This window comes from Neopelma chrysocephalum, unplaced genomic scaffold, assembly GCF_003984885.1.
Source record: "Neopelma chrysocephalum unplaced genomic scaffold, ASM398488v2 Primary Assembly neopelma1_81, whole genome shotgun sequence".
NCBI classification, from domain to species: Eukaryota; Metazoa; Chordata; class Aves; order Passeriformes; family Pipridae; genus Neopelma; species Neopelma chrysocephalum.
In genome coordinates, this window is record NW_020897743.1 from 6,590,929 (window position 1) to 6,610,757 (window position 19,829).

The following is a 19,829-nucleotide window of genomic DNA, read 5'->3' on the forward strand; positions in this document are numbered from 1 at the left end:
GAAGAGAGAAGCAGCACGAGCATTATCAACAGACACATTCCAGCCGACGCCAGCGAGCTCTCTCAGAGGGAAAATACCTGGGGTAAACTGCAAGAGATCCCAGTGACTTGACTCAACAGTCTATAAAGACCACTCCAAACCCAACATCTATGATCCCGTAATTAACACACACATCACCTATTAATCTTACATGTTCCAATGGCTACCCCTTCCCATTTAAAACATACTCACCTGACAGAGATGGATGGGGGATTGTAGAACCATAATGTAGCTCTACCATGGATTATTGGTCTGATCCTCCCCTCAGCCATGCATCACATCTCACCTCATATATGTTATGTTACAGTAAATTTTCAAAGCCCGGCACCCTCCCCCAGAAAAGCCAGATACAAGAACCAAGTTGGAAAAGTTGAAGTGTTTCAGGTATTGATTTAGCAGCATGTTGAGCTGACCACAGTTTGTAAATGTGCTGAAATGTTTCAAAATTAAAATGACCAGATATTCTAACAGCCATGCTAACAGCTCCAGTTTTATGAGTATTTGCCATGATCTTTATAATTCTGAGAGATTCGTATTTTCTTCCTCGATTTCATAATTTTCCTTCAGCATATAATATCATCTGCTAACCTCTTCTTTGCAAAGACAGTTGTTCAACTGAATTTCAAAAAGATTTGATGGCTTCTGGCAGGGCATAGAAAATACAAGATGTTGCATAGTACGAAGGAGGAAACAGCATAAGATCTCCTCTATCACACAATACACAACATAATTAACAGAAGTATTGCTTCACTCTGATTAAAACCATATTCTTCGCAGCATAGTTGTTCTGCTGTGCATGTCTCTAAACCCAGACATTCCCTCAAGATTAAAACTTCTCAGAAAAATATAGGGAAGTTGAAGACATCCCACAGGAAACTAGTAATTGGCTCCAAAAGTACAGTGAGGGTATCAGTGGGGCAAAGAACTGTGGGATTAGGGCCAGATGAGCTGTGATATTCCTGTGCTTAGCCACCAGTGAAATCTGAGAGACACTGTCCTGTGCTGGGCTAGAATGACAGAGACAGGAACACAGCCATGAAATTAGGGCTCCTGGCTTTTCTTCCCAGCTTCACCATTTGCTACCAACAAGGCTGTGTACATAGCAATTCAGTGCAGGCTTGCAAAGGTTAATTTATGGACTTTGAACCACTTCATTTAAGGTTGGGTTATGCCTCCCTCTGCAGCTGCGAGACGAGGTAAAATGAAGCCTTAAAGGGTCTGCCTGGGGGACTTGGATGCAAAACGTGCAGCCTTGGCTCCTCAGCTGAGGCTTGAAACCCTGGCTAGCTCCAGAACCACAAACCTTCTCACAGGCTAATGTTGCCTGCTGAAAGTAGAGGTTGCACCTCTGAAGCAGACAGTGACAAAATCACCAGCTGGTAACAAAAACTGAGCTTCTGATAGCCACCCATCCTCAGATGCTTTCTCTGTGACTGCATAAGTCATGTCACAGGCAACATCTGTGTCATGTCTTTCTCCTCATGGGCTGTTCCCCAAGGCTCTAATGGGTGCAGATTTCCTGATTCCAGGCAGGTTTCTGCAATGGGGTAGAAGGGTCTGCTTCAGACTGGGGTCTGATGGGAAGGGTTACAGTCTTCTTATTAAGAAAAATTCTGCTCAAAAAGTCAACAATACTAAAACTTCACATGTCCAGAAAAGGAAGCAAAATTTATGCTTTACAATGTTCAATTTCCCTGGGTGACTTTAATTTTATTTGCTAATGTACATACATTATTCTACACTCATATGAATGGCATCACAGACACGCACAACTACATGTGGCTAGAAATCCGTATCCATCCTAAGTCTGGGCTGAATAAAGAAACTAGAAGACAACTGGATATTCGAGTAATGGATGTTAAATTCAATACAGAAAGAAGATTATCCCTGTTCATATGCAAGTTTACTACATATCATCCTATTGCTACCTATAGATACAAGAAATTTGGATGGTAAATGGTCAAATATAGTTCTGCTATTTTGCAGCCATAGTATTCTCTTAACATAGATTATAGAGGTGGCATCCCTAAGTCATGTGTATCCTCCAAAAGTTGCCAAATACACAATCAAAAACAGTTCCTCCTAACATATTTATCACCCCGTCTTCTTACTTCTCTGCTTACCAGATCTAGACATGATTTCCATCACTGAAAGGTGTGGATAGTATATCTAGCTATATTAGTCAGACCAAAAGATTAGTGGCACAAAATTGTCCAGGGTTCAATGGCAGCATTTAATCTTGTAGCTGCAATGTGAGGTTCTCCCATCCCTCCTCTCAGCAGGTTAATGCATGAAGGTTTATCAATGGCCACAGTGGGCTCGGGCGAGGCAATACAATAAAAAGAGAAAACCACAGACCCTCAGATAGACCCAGGTCTAAATGAACAGGATTCAGCTCGCAAAAAGAAAAAATTAGCCTGAATAAAGTTGAGCAAAACGTAAGTTTCGTTTCTGCAGGGAGACTCATGGATCACTGCTACAGGCCAAGACTATCTCAACACAGCACCTCATCATGTCTCTGCTAAAGAAATTGCTGCCTTTACAACCTCTGTTGCCTTCGAACTGGTGTCACATTCTGCCCCAGCTCTGTCAGTCTCTGTGGAGTATTTCACATGCTCCTGTTCATCCTTAGAGTAACAAGAATCCTTCAGAGGAAAATGAAAGAGAAAAGCCCAAGTTTCCGTGGCAGGACAGACACACTCAATGCTCTGCTCAGGGAACCAGAAACCTGTGCTAAAGTATAAAATTCTCTCTGTAAGTTAAATTACCTTTCCTCTGAGGAAAAAAAGCTGCACAAGGTTGTATTAAATATGGCTGTTTTCAAAGACTGCATGACCATATATTTGCCAAAAAATTTAATGGAGCTAAGTTGGCTATAAAGTATGAGCTGGATATTTGAAGGGGTTTCGGCTCATCAAAGGAATAAGATATTTAGAACAGCTGTCTGACAGGGACAAGAAACCAAATCCACATTAAGGTGGAGCTCAATAAATGAATTGGAGAAATTGCAGGATTGACCTATGTGCAACAAGATCATATTTGGGAAAATAAAGTGTTCTTGTAGGTCATTGGTTTGCTTCCTGGCATCAGTTTCAGTGATTTTTAGCAAAGTCACAAAACCAACTGGGATTTCCAAGTTTAAGTTAAAGGTTACAAGTAACATTGTCTTCCAGAATAAAAGCTGCATTTGTGGTTATAACCAGCTTAGACTTTGCCTATCCTTTTTTTTAAGGTCTTGTTCCATCATCTTCCTCAGATGCTAAATGCCTTACACTGCATGTGTGAAAGGCAGGAGTCAAACAAGCATGAGTTGTTGACATTTCAGGTTTCTTCAGGAACTATCCCAGCACTAACAGCCTACTCACCGTACCTTGGTTTTCCAGCCATCCACTCCACACTTTCCTACATCCATACCCTCCAATAACAGCGTTCACCCTGTTGCTCCCAGATTAAGCTGATGACACTTTCTCCATGACTACATTAGGCACTGGTTTCAGCTCTTCCTTCCCAGCAAAACTGTGGGAGTGACATGACTAATTTGTCTGCTATTCCCACAGCACAGCCTGTGTTTGGGTGCACCCAGTGCCTGCCCAGTCCCGGGGCCTCCAGCAGAGCATGGCACGCGTGGCTCTGTGCCTCAGAGCACAACTGGGGCACTGCAATGGCCTGTGCAAGGGAGGAAAACGAGCACCAAGACTCCTCTGTAGCTGTTGGCAGTGACTGTACATCACACATCTGCATGCATTGTTTTTCTACACGAGTGTGATACTTCCCACACAGCCACGCCAGCCCTGGCCACTGCCACTCATGTCCAAGGAGCTGCTTGCAGGAGTCTGGAGATCAAAACTCACCCCCTGCCTTGGGTGCCTCATCAGACACCAAAGGCATTCACACTCCAGAACAGGTTTCTATGAGCCTTTTATTAATACTGTACATTCCTTTGGTGACTGAAATTACTCAGTTCCTAGCTTGCTGTCTTACAGCTCACAGGGGCTTATTATTAATGGCCCAGTAAAACAATATACAGCCTGTTGGTATCTTAATTCAGTAGTCAGTAATGACCAACTTAGAGAAATCATTTTAGACCTATGGGTTTTCTAAGGCCTTTTGAAGGTAATGGCAGTAAAATATGCATATATTAATGTTACTTGCAGAAGGCAGGATATAGTGGCAGTATAAGCAATAATGCAGCACTGTGTAATAAAAATTGAAAATTCTTTTCCCTAAGTGTAAATATAAAATACCTCTGGGGGACATATCTAAAGGAAGAGTGTTTCAATAACACATAGTTAAACTCAAAATTATATTTTTCAAAGCTATCCAAGTATAGTCTAATAAATAAACCATAAAATAAAACAACATTTTACAAGGAAGACTCATACTGTATTTCAAGCTTTTTGCCACTCTTAAAATCATTATTTAATACAGACAGTTTTAGTCACAAAATTTCAAGAGTTTATTCAATATCTTTTATGTGCTTTACAAGGTTATTAGAGAATTTATTTTCTCTTTCCCTTACAGATTGGAAGGTGGGCAGTGATATATGAGCTTTCACATTTTATTTATTCACCAAACTGTTCCAGATGTGATCCCATCATTTATCCACTGACACATCAAACCTGCTGCGTGACCTTTACAGTGACCTCTTTACAACATTTGCTTTCATGCTCTTAAAGTTATAGCAGCTTAACAGTGCTTGCTTCAGTGGGAAGACAAGAGAACTGATATTGGGTTGGGGGGGGCTATAATTTAAAAAGAATAAAAATTTAATTACTCTCCTACAATATGAAAACTAAGTCCAGGTGGTGAACTAGCCAGTGGAGTTATATTTCCAGAAATGTTTCGATCATATTTTATTCCAAAGTATTTCACTCCATGGATTTGGAATGTACTGGATTTGCAAAGGCTACATTTAGCAGGCACTGCCTTACTCCCCTTCTTGTGATTTGTCACAACAATAGGATTTCTTGGGGTGATACACCTTTCCTCATTACATATCAGCAAATAGAATGAGAGTCCATCTGCAGTTTTCCATCTTAAAAGAAAAAATTGCTTACAGCACATCCAAAATTTCCATTAACTAAAAAATACCTACATCATTGTGACCTTAGCATTATTCAAAAAAACACTTTTGGCCTCCTATCTTAGGCAGTCAGTGAGTACACAAAATTATTCCAGGTACAGATCATTCATTCCAGGCAGCTCCCAAAGCCCAGACCTGGCCAGCTGGGAGTTTCCAAGTCTGGTGAACTTTTCCTTAGTACTTTTTTGTTTTATGTACTTCCACACTTGGGCTGATACCAGCAGTAGACATGCCTCTGTTGTGGTTCACACAATATTTATGGCCCAAGAGGTAGCAGAGAATATCAAGAAGCAAACACACACATACATACATGTACATACCCACACAGAGCCTGAATCCGGGAGAGTTCCAGCCAAGGGATGAAGCTTTGAAGGTATCGAAAAGATTCTGCACACCTTCTAGGTAACAACTTCAATTTCACTTAGAAAAATTCCCACTGACTTAAACAGAAGTATTCAAGTAATGTGCAAGTAAGAAACAAGTAAAACCTGGGAAAAGCTGTAGTGAGAACTTCTGGATAGCCTCTTGATTTCCATGTCATCAGCTGTTTGCTCTACCCACACCCACTGCAGATTCATTTCACAAGAATGTTTGGATTGTTGAATTCATATCAAAGCAAAACCTGAATTGCGAAGCACTGAAGAACCCCACAACCTTTTCACAGGTCCTCCTCTCCCTTCCCTCTCTCCTCACCACAAAGATGATCACAAAGGTGATCAGGACATACAACACTGCAGGGCAGACATCTGGCCAGTCGAGGTACCAAGTCACCTGAGCCCACACTGCAGAATCATGGTGTAAAAAAAGAGGAACAGAATAATCCCAGCAAACTCTCCCAGAGCTATACACAGACACCTGTGGTTAACCCAAACACAGGCTTCTATTTCGGCAACTTTAAGCCTAAAATAACCTAAAAACTGAGCAGAGGTCGAGCCTCTATGATTTGTGCTTTAAGCAGGAAATCAGATTCACTCCTGCCACAATATTCTGAGACTGGGGTTTACTTTTTTTGTTATTTGGTAGAAATAACGAGGTTTCTAAGTAAGATCTTAAAAAGCCTTGGTTTTGTAATATTGGTTCATCAATAATGGAAAAATTACATCAAAGAAAATACACTTGTTTCTTTAGGTGTAAATCAAAACACAAAGCAAAGCTGGTAGAAAACAAATGCATTATCCTCATGTGCTGTGAAAACAGATGAATAGTACAAATAGTAGATCTGAAGATGCCAGCAGGAGAATATCACAAAGCTCTCTGGAAGTACCACTTCCAGGTTAAGTGATCACAGGAAGATTACAGTAACACACCACCAGTAAGTGATTAATTCTCAGAAAAGAAAGGAAGGTGCAGTCCTGTTTTGATCACTTCTCTAGTTCACAGACTTACATTTCAGCTGGAGTCCTACTTTAAATAAACAGAGCCGAGATTTGAAACTTTTTAAATAACACTCAGAAATAAAATTCAAGTGAGCTCCCCTGCTTGCTTTCTATCGCTTATCCCTGCTGGCAAAGGAAATGCAACTGTTGGCTTTTGAAAGCCACAAATTTGCAAGGGTCTGGGGCGTGAGCTGGCAGGAGGCTCAGACTCCTTGATGTTTGTAATTGAAAAGGACATGAAGTAATGAAGTAATTTCCCTGTCCCTATTCTCCATGTTTATCAGAGGCCTGTCTGCAGTGGAGGAAGGGTGACAGGGTAATCTGAGCCTCCACAGAAAACCTGCTTTTTCTCCAAAGTTATTTAGATTTCCATGAGCGCTGGCAGAATTTTGGAAGGAGTCCAGGCGAATGAAGGAATTTGGCTGCTCTGAAAATATCATGCAGGAACTTTAAAAATTGAACTGATTTATGCCCTGTAATGTTTTCAATACTGTATAAATTAAGTTTGAGTTCCTAGCCTGGATTTTAAGGAGAAATTTTATATGTTATGAGCCATGAAAGAACTAGAGGAAAAAATATCTTATTGTATGATAATTCCACCTCTCCTATAAGAAGTGCTAGACTTTGCATATATAATATGTTCAAAGGAATAATATGGAAAACGCATTACTTTGTAACATCAAAGGATGTTCCAGAATACCTTGAGGTCCTGACAGCTATTTGGAGTTTTCTAATATCACACAGCACTCTGAAATGTATTAGCAATAGAAAGTTTGTATGTTCTGTTCACCACTGGCTGACTGTAGAGCTGGGCTTGGGAAGAGCATAGGCTTCTGAGGTGCAGCATCTAGAAAGTGTAACCTAATTGAGGGAGAAAATTATCTCCTACAGAGGACTGCTTGGAGCCACCTTTAGTCTTTCATGTGCAGATGGCAATGCCTGGGCGTTTTTCCCTGGCGGATGTGCCAGCCTGTGTCAAATACTCCAAGCAGTGATGGCCACGGCACAGTCTCGGGAAGTCCTCTAGCGTCAATAAACAGCCCTGTGCCTTCTGAGGCTCTATGATAAACTGTGAGGTTTTCAAAGGAACCACAATTTGCACATCTAACAAACATAAATATGTTTATCCATGGTGCCTTGTCCTCTTTCAGAGGGAGATACAGCTGTAAATAGCTAAATATATTTTCCTCTTTTAATCAGCCGTGGACACAACCTCAGCTGGGAATCTAAAGGTTGAGTCACAGTTGATCCTCAATTTGATTAATCACCGGTCTCCTCTGAGGTTTGAATCTTGTTTCTGGTTCAGAGGTCAGCACATACAAAAGGCCATTACAAGTGAGCTTCCCCTGTGCTAACAAACACCCACTCCAGCCCACACCACAGCTGTACACCCGAGAGCTGCAGAACACACAACCAGGGCTCAAGCTGGTCCCCAGCTTCGAGCCCCGAGGAGGAGCATCAGGAGGCTGAGATGAGGAAGCTGCCATTCAGAAGTGTGAAAACAGAAGCTTAGGAGGAGATCGCTTTCATCTGGAGCCTGAAAGAATAATTGTGAAGTTAGCAGAAACCAACAGAGACACCAGAGAAGTGAAATTACAAAATTAAAGCTGTGCTGGCTGCCAAACTCCCCTCCAGGAAATTAGGAGAGTGAAGCAGGTGAGGAGCCATTCACCAGGCAGACAAGAAAGAAAAATAGTTATTCATCAGGCAACTCTTTCAGAAGCAATGTGTACCTTCAGCATGCATATAGGTATGGGGTTGTCACTGACATTCCCCATGGAGTGGAAGGGAGCAGAATCTATTGTCCAGAACTGCTGTTATGCACCACTGTTTTTCCATCCCTGCACTTTGAGTCATCTTTTCAAAAGAGAGCTCTGAATTTTCTGGTTGCAATCTTCAGTTCACAATTACCTGTAACCAGTGTCATCACCTGGCACATATTTGTGTGCAAGCATCCAACTCCGTGCTTTTCCAAATGCAAATGAGATAACTATTATACCAAAGATTTGGTACAAATGAATGTGTATGGGCAGATTAAATAATTTTTAAAAAATAATAAGATAAATTTTTTTAAAAAAACCAAGAGTCCTCTTCCAGGACAGATGTTTCTCTCTCTCTATGGTGTGCCATTCATAGTATGGCTGTCACACAGCTCTTTGAATCAAGGCAACAACCCCTCTCATCCTGCCTTTTGTGACATTAACAGTTTCAACCCCTTTTTGCCTGTTGGGAAAGGCAACAATCCCACCCTTTCAGCAAACCATCACACTAATCATATACCATTCTCTTTTTTCAAAGTGCAGAATTTCTCCCCCCACCACATGTCCACAATCCAGGCATGCTTAAAGCATGAACTACAAGTAACCCAGGACAAACCCCCACCTTTCATACCTGTGAAAATGAAACAGTGATAAAATCCAAAGCTGTTCTTAGTTCTGTGGAGAAAACTAGAATTTTAACCTATTGGGAGTGGGTGTTTCCACAGACACTCCCAGCAGAGTGGAGAGAGACCCAGATTTACAGTGTGATTAAAATTGTATTTTTACATTTTATTTTCCACTATGTGGCTTTTTCCCCCCTCTGCTGTAGTATTCTGCAGGCCTTAAAGAAGTGTCCCTGTATCTTAGTACACAGAGGTCTTGGGATATTACTTGAAAACAGTACACCAGGAGGAAATTGTGCAATCAATTCCATGAGAATGCCTCCCTCAGCAATAAACACTGCCTGTGCCAAATAAATGGGTGATGTGCGTCATAAATTTCCTTTTCCTGTCAGAGCAGCCACAAGAAATGGATGAAGTTATGCACATTTGTATAAAAATAAAAATGTGTTATTTGCTCTACAGCGCGCTGCGGACAGGACGCCGGAGCTGCACCGTGCCTGCCCGGGCTCCCAGCGCCGCACAGCCCAAGGCACAGCTCCTCACACACAAAGGAAAGCACAGCCAGTTTTTCTCACAGTCATATCATGCCAGTTCCAGCCCAACTGTTCACAAACAATGAAGGAATGCCTTAATTTTTTTTTTTTCTTGCGTTCAACTTAAGCCCCTGTCAGAGATCACTTGTTGTCAAAGAGGAGGTGTTTACCACTTGCTGCAAATCAAACCTAGGCACACAGTGCTGGCTGAACAGCCCAGTCTTGACAGTCCAAAACCACTAGCTGCTGCACTGAAAAGTCAGGATCTTTTATTCTTTTTTTTTCTAGGTAGTATTTCTCCCACTGACTGAGCCTACAGAGTGAGAAACTTGCTTTGCATTTACATCCCAAGGATGTAACCCACCACTCTTACACATTCAGTTCAGCTCCTCATCTGGCATAGATAAACACAGGACACCAATTAAATGCTCCACAGAAAGCTCTCTCCAAATGGGCATTCAGACTATGGTAACAACACAATTTTGGATTACTTTATTCTATTTATTTTACTATTCTTTATTCTACCCTGTTACGTTGTTGTTCCTAACTGCAGATGAGTGTTACTCACTGCAACCAACAGCAAGAGCCTCTGACCCTGAGCCCCTCCATGTGCTGTGCAGTGACACCTCCACATCCCCTCACACATCTCCAAAGGCTGTTCCTGCCCAGGACACTCACCTACACAAAGCAGTATCATCTCTGCCTCTCCATTGCCTCTGCTCGCATCCCTCCTCATCTCTTCTTTACCAGCCACTTCTATAAGATTCCTGGCTCAACTGGGGGACAGAGAGAGCTGTCAACACTGATATATTAGAAATACAATTCAAGCAGCTGCTATTTGTGGTTTATTTTTATATGACTTTATTTTTTCCCCTCAGACTGATCTCCATTTCTATAATATTATTCTTTCTCCTAGGTCAAACAACATCTGTCATATAAAAAGGAAAGTAAACTCATTTGGATTATCAAGTTTACATCTTTCCATTTATATTTTACTTTAGTTGCCTTACTAGGAATTGCCCCGCTCTGCCCTCTGATACTTTATGAACTACTGGGTCCATAGGAAGATCTTGGCATTACTTTAGCATCCATAACCACTCCACAGGCCTTAACCTGACAAACCACAACTGCTCCACAGCAGGATTTACAGGCTGTGTCCACTGCCCTGAAAAGTGGGGAGCAGAGCAGACCCTCCTCCCACCTTTGCTGCCTGCTCTGTAGGTGCAAGGGGCTGCATCAACAACCTGCAGTCCCTGCTGCTGCAGAGAGCTTGCTCTGGTCACAAAAGAAGTCACCACTGACTGTCACAGTCAGTGTAGGCACGACTATAATGTGTCAAAAAACCTACAGAGACATGACATAGGCAACTGGAACCTGGCATACCTCTCTAAGGTTATGGTATGTGGTCACCTTCACCAGCTGGGCATCTGGCCCTGGGCTGGCTGCAGGGCTGGTCCCAGCATGCAAGGGCACTCTGTCCTGTTAGGACTCACAAACAGTGACCCAAATCAACCCAAAAAGTGAAAACCAAGTTCCTACATCCAAACCTGATTTAGTCCAGTGAGAGTGAAGCTATTCAAACTCATGGAGGGCTCTGCAGCTCTGGCTCTGGCCTCTGTGCCTGAGGACCACTGGCAGCACTCAATGTCTTTGTTTCACTCTTTTACTTCTCAAAGAATAGAGCTACAGGAAAAAAAAATAAAAGTCCCAGCTCTTTGGAGGCGCAAGATGAAATCAATGTTATTGATTTGATCCCAGCTGGCATTTCATACATTGAAACACCAGTCTTCCCCCCTCCAAGTCAAGAGTTAGAGCAAGCAGGACAGAGAAAGATGACAGCAGTTGCCCAGATGTGATCCTCATGAGAAAAGCTGTTATCCTCATGTTTGGTCACTGCTGAGAAAAGCAATTTGTTCAGCCATCAGAGGACAGATCCACACAGGAGCCAATGAAGAAAGGACTCTCTTGAGGGCAGGTAGGGACCTCAGGAAGCCAAAAAAACTCTGATGAGGCCACATCATTTTTCCTGCAGCTCATAGCTGACCTTTAGCGCTTACTTTCCTCTTCTGCTGCTACCTCTGTTTTTTCTAGCAATAGCGAGGATCAGAGCTGTAATAGTTTCCATCACGTCTTCCATAAAAAAACACTTGACTTTTCCATAAGGCTTTGCTCTAAGAAAATGACAATTTACAAACATGAAAATCTTTGCTGGTACTTCCTAAGGTTAAGAAAAAAAAAGGCTATCTCCATATGTTCGCATTTGTTCTTTTAGGTAAGTAAGCATGTTCCCTCTAATTCTTCTAAATTGCCAGGACATGATGGATTTCCACAGCAGACTTTCTCCCCCTGAAGACAGTACAAAGAGCCCACACTGTGAACAACCATGTGTAGGACTGATTTTCATTCTGGTCTGAACCTTCAGTATATTTCCGAACAGCAGCAGAACCTCTATTGCTTATCATGAGAGCAGTAATTTTGCTGTCACACAGCTGGCCACAGGAACATCCCCCCCAGTTGTGTATGCTTTCTGTTAAGGATGCAATCCCAGAAGAGCACAAGAATGACCCTGTGTGCCCTCCTCCTCCCACACACAGTTGAGGTAGGAACTAAAGCGGCCTAACTTCAATTCTAGAGGCAACATGAAGGACACCTTCCTGCTCCTCACAATGAGATTCTCGTTGTGACACCAAACTCAGATGGGTCCTGGGGGTGAGGGTGCAACATGCCTGACATCCCCCTGCAGCTCAGGTGGCTCAAGTGGGAGGATGGAAGCAGCTGCACCATCTCTCATGCTCAAGGGCTGTTACAAAACCCACTGAGGGGCTTACAGCCAGACAAGTGAAGCCTTGCAGGCCTTCAGTCAACACACAAAGACCAAGTATCTACAGAAAAGAAATGTTCCCAACATCATCTGTTTCACCTACATTTTCTTGTTGAAACTTGACAGGAAACAGGCACTTTTGCTGCAGCTGGTAACAATCAGCCTCCTGCACCCAGCACCTGCCCCTTTTCTCCACTGTCAGCTCCATCCCATGGCAAGGCATGGACCTCCAGGCTCTGTTGTGTCCAAACACCCTCTGCCAAGACACCCAAGAAATCAAGGGGAATGTTTTGAAGTGAAATTGTGGACTTGCATCTATAGCTTAGAATCATAGTGCTCCTTGTCTAGAAAAACTGCTGGGAGTTGCAAAAGAGCGGGATTTTGTACAATAGTTTGAATAGCTGATGGTTCCAGTCCAGTCCAAGAGCCTCACAGGAAGGGCCTGACTTGAAGCCTGAAGTATTTCTGTTCCCAAGGGCACGAGGGTATGGAGAATCATGCCACGGTTTTTATGGTTAACTGAATATTTCTTTTCAATCTCTGAAGGGCTTGGGGTTTGTTTGAATTGTGAATGATGGCTCCTGTCCCAGCTCTGTGTGTGACACAGTCCTCTAGTGACAAAGTTCACACACTGAGCCTCAGTCAAGAATCCACACGTCCCCTGAAAGTTGCTGGCACCCACAGCGTATAATTAAGATCATATGAGACTCGGCATTTCTTTCCCTTGCCCAGCTACATCCAAGAAAAGGGCCAAATAAATTTCTTTGCCCTTAAGAATTGGAAGGTAAATCCTATAATTTGATTTTTCCTTACATGCTGTCATTTCTAGCTGTAATTTCTATTTAAATGTTTCTTTACACTCCTCACAACCACCATTGTCATGGTACATTATGGCATGATCTTTTCCCGCAAGATAGCAAGGCAGTATTTTCAAAAGCAGCTAAAAGGGTTAAAAGCACAAGTCCCCAGCCAAAATCTTTCCAGGATGAATGGTTCTATGAGCAGGGAAGTTATGTGAGCAGCACAATGTGGATTCTCACCTCAGTGATGCCAAGAGATTATTTTGGCAAGTTACCCTAAAGACCTGAATTTAAAGGGATAAAAGGTTGGTTTGGCAAGTTGAAATAGCAAGGATAATTCCACCGATTTTATAGCAATAGCCAATCCTGCTTCAGGGGATTTAAACAGCAAGAATAATAGGTTTTCCTTTTCTTATTAGAGGCCTATTTTATAATTTTGTGCATCAGTCCGTTGATTGCTGCATCAGTCAATGAAGGGGGAAAAAAGCCCTAGTTTTGAGAAATACTAATTGCTGTCATTTAAGGTGCTATCATGATTGTGACATTACAGCTTAACGTACATACAGACCTAAAATTCTCAGCCTTCCTTCAGTGTTCAGGACTGGTTAAGAGAAGAGCAGAAGAAATGGATATTTTGACAGTTTGACAAGTGCATTTCTTACCTGGAACAACTGTGTTGTATGGACTGGCCCTGGGCATTGATTGACAAGCTTACCATAATCCAAGGGAAAGCAAAATAAGCTTGCCTCTTGTACAGCTCAAATGAAATCAGCTGTCCTCTATAGCTGGGTAAATTCAGAGCAATGTGCTGAACTTGCTCTGAATATACACCAGGGGGAAAAAAGGAAAATTTTAGTACTGACTTTTCATGATTGGAAACAGCCATGGCATTGTGAACTCCTTTGAGTGTAGAAGGAAAGCCACATCTGAGAGTTTCAATGGTCAGTTTGAGTAATATTCCATGCCCTGCCTTCAGTTTGATTGCTGAGCTTCTCCTCTTCAAAAGCAATGACTTTGATTTCTTTTCATCCAAATCTATGTGGAAAAAAGTATTTTTCACCCTGCTGCACAGCCTGTAAGTAACAACCCCTTCACTGGAGATGGGGCTCCTTCAGGAGCCAGAAGTGAGTTGACTTTTCCCAGGCAGGGATGGAGGAGAAGCAATGTAATAGGGAAAAACAAACCAACCCCCTGGCTTGGGGTAGGACAGAAAGAAGTAAGAAAAGAGGAAACCGTAAAAGAAAAGAAGAAATGGGTGGAAGGGAACAAGAGAAACACAGAGAGAAATAAATACTCTGGAGAAAAATATAACTGACTTCAAAACTCCCAACATCTGTTAGAGTTAAAGGGAAACCCTTTGTGCTCCTCAGACTTCCTCTTTAGATGATGAATGGATGCGGTGGGAAGAAGCCTGTGGAGGAAAATCCAGCTCTCTCACCTTTGTGCACAGGTTCTGCAGGGCTGCTCTTTGTTGCCTTATGCTACAACACACTGGTGCAGTGGCCAACACTGCTGACAATATTCCAGGTGGGAGCTAATGTCTTTACCAGCAATAGACACACCACCTCTTTTAGGTTTTATCCTGTCCCTCCATTAATGCAGCCTTGTGTCTTGCTTGCCCTTTTGCTACGGATGTGATCTAGGCAGACAGTTTCAAGGATTTTTCCAAAAGAAACTAACCCACCCCCCACATCAAATCCCTCTCTTCATTGCTCTGCTGAATGCTTGCTCTGTTAAGGCATATTCCTCAGACCAATTCACTGCTTGCAGATTAATTACTCTACATTTCTCCACATTTAATTCCATTTTGTCATTTGTTAGCAGAGTCATTGAAGAGATTTTGGCCCTGGTGAATCTGCTTAGGTTGTGCCCAGACTTGGGGAGACCTTATACCAAATTATCTCTTCCCTCAAACCACTGCAAAGCTGGAGTAACTTCTCAGACCTCAGCAGCTTCACGTGCACACAGTGTTTCTGAGGAGCAGGGTCACTGTTTCCAAGGTCCAGCAAATAGACTGCTCTGAAACACGTGGCGGTGCAGCAGGGCTGGCAGCCCCTTGACATGGCCCCAGAGGAACTGGTGACTCCAGACCATGACAACTGCTCCCACCCAACAGAGACATGAAAGGACTCCTGGATGATCAGGTTGGGAAGGCAGAAGGGGGTCTAGCTAGGACACTTTGCTGCTGGTGGTGCCAAACCCAGGCTGCCTTAGAGACATGAGCATGGTGGGGCACCTTTGTGCTGTCTGGATTACACATCACAGAGATCCTGAAACAGTCCCAAGAACAGCCTTCTGTCAGCTTGAAAAGTTTTCATCTGTGCTTATTGTCTCATACCTGCCCTCGAGCTGGTTTTGATCCAACAGCCTCTATTACCTCCTCTTCCTTTACCTTTTGCCTTAGCTATTAATCTCTGATGTGGAACTTTGTGAAATGCTCTTTGAAACTCTAAGCACACTGCTGAATTCCCCTTATCTAGCCTGGCAGTAATATCTTCAAAGAACTCCAGGAGGTTAGTTAAGTATGACCTCCTCTAGCTTCAAGCTCAGCTTCCCAGCAAGCCCTTCACTCCTTTCCTAGAGATGAGAGGAAGAGGACGGGGAACTCTGGGACAAAGAGGCACATCACTGTTACAATACAGCCAGCAGCAGACACAGCACCACTCCTGCTGCCCAGCACATTTTTAAATTACCTTGGTGACACCAGGCTCTCTGACTGCACCTTCCTTTTCACCAGGACCCAATGCAAATCACGTCTCCAAGGCAAGCTGCCATTACCCACTCAGGGGAGGACTTCCAGAGGGGCATCAGGGATTTCTGAAATAATGCTGGGGACCCAGCTGCGCATCCTGCATCTCTGGACAGCCCCTCTAGTCCCTTTAATTTCTACCTGTTCTCAGGTTCTCGTCTTTCATGCCCTCCAAACATGGAGGCATTTTAGACTTATGTAATGCTACAGCAAATGTTTTCACCATGAAATTGTCCAAACACTAGAACAAGCCTCTCCAGAGAGGTATCCCTGCCCTTGGAGACACCTGAAAATCAGACAGTCAAAGTCCTGAGCAACACTGACTAACTTCAAAGCCAGCCCTAATTTGAGCAGGAAGGTGGACCATAGGATATATTAGAATAAGGTATATTGGTGATTTTTATCTTCCCTTTGGATTCAGTCCCATATTCCAGCTCTTAACTGGTGATCCCAGGAACCCAAGCCTAATGGTAACCTATCCACTCCCTGCCAGAACCTTGGCTGGGGTTAGGTACAGCTTGGTGAGTTCCCTCCCTTCTGCATCAGCCCAAGTAGTATTTAAAGTTTATCTCTACAATGAGATGAGTCCAGGGTTTAATTTCACCTCCACTTGCAATGTGCAGAATTTCCCCTTGCACTGTGCTTCCTGCTCCCTCAGAGCACCTTGCTGTGTTTCCATTCACACATCATTTCTTGCTGGTTTCTCATTTACATCATAATACCAAAGTTGCTGTTTACACTGAGCTGCACAAAGGTATGTTTTACATCTTACTGTGGTGTGATCATTAACATCACACTGCTGGCCCCAGGGAGTTTCATGACTGGATTCAGATCCATCTGTCCTGTGTTCCCAATAGGGGTTCCCCCTGCAGGCCTGAATATTTTGGCAGGAGACAATTCAAAATGTGCAAAACACTACATGTCAGGTAGAATGTGTTACCTTAAATGATGATCTATTATATGAATGTGCTTGTGGCTTTGTATCTTACCTCTTTAAAGAGCAGCCTCTTCAGAAATCATGGTGCAATCTATGCTCCATCACAATAAAAATGCTAGGTACACCTGCAGTGAGGTAAACTCCCTTAACACGCTCAACCTATAGATAAAATCCCCTCAAAAGAATAAAAAAAGACATGAGATACCATTTCTTATTTACAACTGATACAAGGTTACAAGATTTTGGTGTATTCCCTTTATAGGTGTGCATCTCAAAGGTGTATATATAAAGATTCTACCACATGTATCTGCATAGTCTGGAAACTAAAATAAAGACACACACGACAATGCTGCAGATTTCACCCACATAGCCACAGCTCTGAGCATTAATCATGGGGGGAGCCAGGTGTTACAGTGTGCCAGCAGCCACGCTGTCCACAGCCAGTGGGAGCCAGGCAGGGGGAAGGAGACATCTGCTTTGGAAGTAAACATCCACCTGGCAACCTAGGTGAAAACATGAGCTACAGAGAAAAATGAGGATGGTGAACATGTCTTTTCCTTATAGGAAGACCTGTAGAGATTCTCTCACTTTGGGGGTTGGCTTCAGTAGGAGATCATCCCTTTTTTATTTCTCCTCAGTTGTATTTACACCTAGGGCTTACTGCAGCTGCCCTTGAACTCCCTCCCACTGTGTCTATCTACTGTTTGCTCAAGTACATTAGAACAGATACCTCAAGATTAAATTTTAAGGAGCATGTGTGGATGGACAAAATCTGGCAACATTTTACCTTCAAGTGTGAAAACAGAACTTAGCTCACTTTCTGCCATCTCCTCCTCTATGTCCTTGGAGGGAAAAGACACTTTCATCTCCACTGGTGGGAAATGTCTCCTCTGCGTTGAGGACAAAAAGTCATTCCTGACACTTGGCACAGAGTAGGCTCAAAACTACAGCCTGAAAGTGGCTGGGTTCTGTGAAGGAAATACGAAAAAAAATTACTGAATAATAAATTTGACAGAACTTATCCTAAACAATAGCAATCTCTGTAGGCTTCTCAGAAGTTGCAAGGCACACACTTGCAAACAGAGGTGCCCTCAGGAGAGATCCACAACACAAACTGGGCCCCTAGGCTGGCTTTGGGCTGCATCCTTTCATCTGTAATACACAGCTCAAGCTGACCTTTAACTAGGAAAAATAAAAAAGGGAGGTGACTGTTACTGAGTCACACAGAGGGGAAAAAAAATAAGGTGTGAATTACGATGGGGATGAATGGAGAATATTTAGAAATTCCTGGGAGGCAGAGCATTTTGAGAAGGCTTTTGGATGGGGCAGACACACTAGCAGCACTGAGTTTGCAGAAGTAGTTGCTCTGGTGCAGGTTTGCCATCAGGTTTCCCTTGGTTTTCTCAGGATAGATGTCTGAAGTCTGAGATTTCAAAATCCACAGGCACTTTTGAAAATCTTGGTTCCTTATATATTCCCACAGTGCTCCAATAACTGTGTAGCCTTGAATTTACTTAGTGCTGCTACAAGGGTCAGGACAGGTATCTGTCTAGGAAGCTGTTGGGTCCAGATGCAGCAGATTCAGCCCCAAGATATGGCAGGGAAACCACCTCACTCTCTATCCCCCACTGCAAGGAGCAAACCCAAAGAGAAAGGGAGAATCCTCAACATCTGTCCAATGCTCACAGAAGAAAAAGAAGAAAAAAAATATCTCAGGATCACTCTTTTTCCTCCAGTGCAAGGCTACAAAGTCAATATAATAGTGTTGCACAGATACCAACCTGGCTTTAACAAGCTGTGGCACAGTCAGCAACACCGTGATGACAGAAGCATGTTATCCATCTGAGGCTAGATAATAATCATCACCAATTCATTCACTTTCTTGAGAGAGCTTTGCAACCAGTGGTGGCCACTCTATCTTTTGCTGCTGTGCTCACCCCATACAGAGTATGTGGCCTGAGGCAAGTTCAGCCACATTCATGGCTACAGGAGGAACAGAAGAACCCTCCTGGCTGACTTACCTCCACATGGACCATCCACGTCACGAACTCAGGCATGGCTCCAGGATCCCTGCCCTCACCAACAAGCCCAAAGCTGCCTTTCCTTGGGGCTGCAGGGGAGAACCCAGACACTGTGCTTGCTGCAATGCAACCTCATGCCAGTCAGAAGAGTCGCGCAGAGGAAGGTGGAGAAAAAAGAAATCACCGAGAATTAATCAAGCCATCATCAGTGGCTCCAGGTGCAATAGCTGTACAAGAAAAACAAATAAATCAACTCGTGGTTAAAAATAGCCTTTTTGATTACTGTCTTCAGTCTTCGTCTAAAGACATCGTAACGACATAGTGTTCTCTCAGGAACTAACCCTTGGCCCATACTTTACAGCTCCTGCCCTTAGAGCCAGTCAATACTTGCAGAAGGTAGAGAGGTAGGTTGATCAGAGGTAAAAGATTACTGTACACATTTGCTCCTGCTGGACCCCTGGACGCTGCCCACAGGGGAGGAATGTCCAGCACCTTCATGGCCACGCACAAGCCTTCGCAGCCAAAAAGCCGCGTAAAGCGAGTGCAGCCATCAGCCAAAGGCCACTAGTGCTCACTTTGGGCAGCTGACCTCGTAGGAAATGCTCATGTGGATGCCCGTGTGTCCCAACAGGGGCTGCAGCGCTGCACCTCCGCAACTCGCACCCGCCCGGGTCTGCAAAGGCACCCCCGGCACAGGCGCGTCCCTCCCTCCGGGGCAGCCGCCGGTCCCGGGGGGCTCCGCTGGCGCTCGGGTCCCAGCGGGTTCATGAACAGGGAGAGATAAAAGAGGCAAAGCAGGGGCACAAAGTAACGCGTTTGTTAATTGTAACTCCTTTAGGCTAATTTTTAAACGTCACCGCCCCCTTAGCAGAAAAACCCGCACTGTCACCAGTGTCACCGTTTCTAAGCAGGTTCTCACCGAGGGTTCTCCGGCCGAAGGGGAAAATCTTGAGTTTAAGGCTCAGAAGCGACCCTCAGCGGGGCCCGGCCCGCGGAGCCGCGGGGGACGGCGCCACCTGCTGCCCCCGCCGGGCACTGCAGGCCGGGAGCGGGGCCGGGAGCGGGGCCGGGAGCGGGGCCGGGAGCG

General features: G+C 43.8%; 1 long non-coding RNA gene across 1 annotated transcript; it reads right to left on the bottom strand.

Annotated features, from left to right (window-relative positions):
• Positions 1–10,045: 10,045 nt before the first annotated feature.
• On the bottom strand, positions 10,046–16,890 carry LOC113971115. Its single transcript, XR_003535440.1, has 3 exons — positions 16,774–16,890; positions 11,459–11,585; positions 10,046–10,190 (listed from the first exon to the last, which is right to left on the bottom strand). It is a non-coding gene; the product is annotated as an uncharacterized LOC113971115 (long non-coding RNA).
• Between the last annotated feature and the right edge of the window lie 2,939 nt (positions 16,891–19,829).